This window comes from Cryptomeria japonica, unplaced genomic scaffold (assembly GCF_030272615.1).
Source record: "Cryptomeria japonica unplaced genomic scaffold, Sugi_1.0 HiC_scaffold_76, whole genome shotgun sequence".
Taxonomy (NCBI): Eukaryota; Viridiplantae; Streptophyta; class Pinopsida; order Cupressales; family Cupressaceae; genus Cryptomeria; species Cryptomeria japonica.
In genome coordinates this window covers 303,659-307,500 of record NW_026728898.1, presented here as the reverse complement: position 1 = coordinate 307,500, position 3,842 = coordinate 303,659, and the positions used below count along the sequence as shown (strand labels likewise).

Sequence of the window (3,842 nt, the reverse complement as noted above, 5' to 3'; positions counted from 1 at the left end):
CCCCGGGTGCGCACCTCGCGTGCACCTTGGTGCGCACACCTTGGCTGGGTTGCGCGCCCTGGTGGGCACCATGGTGCGCACCAAGGAGCGCTCCGAAGTGTGCTCCAAGGTGCGGCGTGCACGAAGTCGGAGCCCGGTTTGCCCCGGGTGCGCACCTCGCGTGCACCTTCGCCGCGGTGGGCACCATGGCGTGCACGAAGTCGGAGCCCGGTTTGCCCCGGGTGCGCACCTCGCGTGCACCTTCGCCGGGGTGGGCACCTTGGTGTGCAGACCTTGGCTGGGTTGCGCGCCCTGGTGGGCACCATGGTGCGCACCAAGGAGCGCTCCGAAGTGTGCTCCAAGGTGCGGCCTGCACGAAGTCGGAGCCCGGTTTGCCCCGGGTGTGCACCTCGGGTGGGCACCTTGGTGCGCATGCCTTGCCTGGGCTGCGCACCAGGGCGGGCTCAAGATGGCACCCGCGTTCCTTTTTTTTCACTATCTTTCAAAACGGAAATTTTAAAATCTCATTTTTTTTTGCCTTTTTCTGGAAATTAGTGAAGGCAGCGCATCAAAGGTGCGCACCTCGCTGCCCACCACGGTGCGCAACGCCGGTGGGCACCCGGGAGTGCTTCGAAGTGTGCTCCAAGGTGCTGCGTGCACGTTGTCGGAGCCCGGTTTGCCCCGGGTGCGCACCTCGCGTGCACCTTCGTCGGGGTGGGCACCTTGGCTGGGTTTGCCCCGGCTGCGCTCCGAAGCGGGGTTATTGGAGCGCCGCCTCTTTTTTTGTCGGAGCGTTTGGTGGGGTTTCTCGCATTGGCTCTTCCGAGGCCCGGTTGCCACCCTGGCGCGCACGAAGTCGGAAGTAGGGTTAATTGCCCGGGTGCGCACCTTTGCCAGGGTGGGCACCTTACCTGGGCTGCGCACCAGGGCGGGCTCAAGATGGCACGCGCGTTCCGTTTTTTTCACTATCTTTCAAAACGGAAATTTTAAAATCTCCTTTTTTTTTTGCCTTTTCTGGAAATTAGTGAAGGCAGCGCATCAAAGGTGCGCACCTCGCTGCCCACCTTGGTGTGCTCTGAGGTGCGCACCCGGGAGCGCTACGAAGTGTGCTCCAAGGTGCGGCGTGCACGTTGTCGGAGCCCGGTTTGCCCCGGGTGCGCACCTCGCCTGCACCTTGGCCGGGGTGGGCACCTTGGCTGGGTTTGCCCAGGGTGCGCTCCGAAGCGGGGTTACTGGAGCGCCCCCTCTTTTTTTGTCAGAGCGTTTGGTGGGGTTTCTCGCATTGGCTCTTCCCAGGCCCGGTTGTTGGGTGCGCTCCCACCCTGGCGCGCGCGAAGTTGGAAGTTGGGTTAATTGCCCGGGCGCGCACCTTCGCCAGGGTGGGCACCTTGGTGCGCACACCTTGGCTGGGCTGCGCACCAGGGCGGGCTCAAGATGGCACCAGCATTCCCTTTTTCTCACTATCTTTCAAAACGGAAATTTTAAAATCTCGTTTTTTTTTTGCCTTTTATGGAAATTAGTGAAGGCATCGCATCAAAGGTGCGCACCTCGCTGCCCACCTTGGTGTGCTCCGAGGTGCCCACCACGGTGCGCAACGCCGGTGCGAACCCGGGAGCGCCCCGATGTGTGCTCCAAGGTGCGGCGTGCACGAAGTCGGACCCCGGTTTGCCCCGGGTGCGCACCTCGCGTGCACCTTGGTGCGCACACCTTGGCTGGGTTGCGCGGCCTGGTGGGCACCATGGTGCGCACCAAGGAGCGCTCCGAAGTGTGCTCCAAGGTGCGGCGTGCACGAAGTCGGAGCCCGGTTTGCCCCGGGTACGCACCTCGCGTGCACCTTCGCCGGGGTGGGCACCTCGGCTGGGTTGCGCGCCCTGGTGCGCACCAAGGAGCGCTCCGAAGTGTGCTCCAAGGTGCGGCGTGCACGAAGTCGGAGCCCGGTTTGCCCCGGGTGCGCACCTTCGCCGCGGTGCGCACCATGGCGTGCACGAAGTCGGAGCCCGGTTTGCCCCGGGTGCGCACCTCGCGTGCACCTTCGGCGGGGTTGCGCGCCCTGGTGGGCACCATGGTGCGCACCAAGGAGCGCTCCGAAGTGTGCTCCAAGGTGCGGCGTGCACGAAGTCGGAGCCCGGTTTGCCCCGGGTGCGCACCTCGCGTGCACCTTCGGCGGGGTTGCGCGCCCTGGTGGGCACCATGGTGCGCACCAAGGAGCGCTCCGAAGTGTGCTCCAAGGTGCGGCGTGCACGAAGTCGGAGCCCGGTTTGCCCCGGGTGCGCACCTCGCGTGCACCTTCGCCGCGGTGGGCACCATGGCGTGCACGAAGTCGGAGCCCGGTTTGCCCCGGGTGCGCACCTCGCGTGCACCTTCGCCGGGGTGGGCACCTCGGCTGGGTTGCGCGCCCTGGTGCGCACCAAGGAGCGCTCCGAAGTGTGCTCCAAGGTGCGGCGTGCACGAAGTCGGAGCCCGGTTTGCCCCGGGTGCGCACCTCGCGTGCACCTTCGCCAGGGTGGGCACCTCGGTGCGCACACCTTCTCAATGTTTTCTTGCCTTTTCTGGAAATTGGTGAAGGCAGCGCATCAAAGGTGCGCACCTCGGTGTGCTCCGAGGTGCGAACCCGAGAGCGCTCCGAGGTGCCCACGAAGTCGAAAGTCGGGTTAATTGCATTGTTTTCCCCGGGTGCGCTCCGAGGTGCGCAACATCGGCGCGCACCAAGGAGGGCTCCGAAGTGTGCTCCAAGGTGCGCACGATGGCGTGCACCTCTGGTGCGCACGATTCGGAGCTCGGTTTGACCGGGGTGCGCACACCTTGGCTGGGTTGCGCACCTTTTGTGCGCTCCAAGGTGCGCACGAAGTCGGAGCTCGGTTTGCCCCGGGTGCGCACCTTCGCCAGGGTGCGCACCTTGATGCGCACGCCTTGGCTGGGCTGCGCACCTTGGTGGGCGCCATGGTGCGCACCTTTCGTGCGCTCCAAGGTGCGCACGAAGTCGGAGCTCGGTTTGCCCCGGGTGCGCACCTTGGTGGGCGCCATGGTGCACTCCGAGGTGCCCAAGATTGGTGCGCACCAAGGAGCGCTCCGAAGTGCGCTCCAAGGTGCGCGCGAAGTCGAAAGTTGGGTTAATTGTCCGGTTTGCCTCGGGTGCGCACCTTGCGTGCACCTTCGCCAGGGTGGGCGCCTTGGTGCGCACACCTTGGCTGGGCTGCGCACACCTTGGCACCCGCGTTTCCTTCATTTTAAATTTTTTTTTTTTACAATCTCTCAAGTGGGAAATTCTATAATCTCAACTTTTTTTGCCTTTTCAGGAAACTTTTGAATGGAGCGCATCATTGGTGCGCTCCGAAGTGTGCTCCAAAGCTCTCTCCAGCTGCGTGCACCTGCCCCGGCCGCGCACCCGGCCCCGCCCAGCTTCGCTCACCTGTCCCGGGCGTCTGGTGCGGAACCTTAGAGTAAGAAACATCACCGTGCACCTTGGCCAACGTGCGCGACTCGACCGAGCGCGCACTGGCCGAGGTGCACACCGATTTCACCTGGGTGCGCGCGCAGCACCTCGGGCGCACCGGGGTGCGCGCACAACGCCCGGGTTGCACCGTGGCCTGTGTGCTCGGGGCGCCTCGGGTGCGCGCTCGGTGTCGCCCCCGCGCGCGCGGTAGTGCGGGCAGCGCACCCCGGCCCGGCCCGGCCCCGACGAGAACGCAAACGGGCAAAAGGTTTATTCAAATAGCATTGCGACGCCCGGCGAAAAACTAAAAAAGGGTGCAACACCGGGACTTCCCGGGAGGTCACCCATCCCAGTACTACTCCGGCCCAAGCGCGCTTAACTGCGGAGTTCTGATGGGATCCGGTGCACTAACGCTGGTATGATCGCACCC

At 64.5% G+C, this 3,842-nt stretch overlaps 1 non-coding gene across 1 annotated transcript; it reads right to left on the bottom strand.

The window, feature by feature from the left end:
* Positions 1 to 3,723: 3,723 nt before the first annotated feature.
* Positions 3,724 to 3,842, bottom strand: LOC131864084 (5S ribosomal RNA). Its single transcript, XR_009362975.1, has one exon. It is a non-coding gene; the product is annotated as a 5S ribosomal RNA (ribosomal RNA).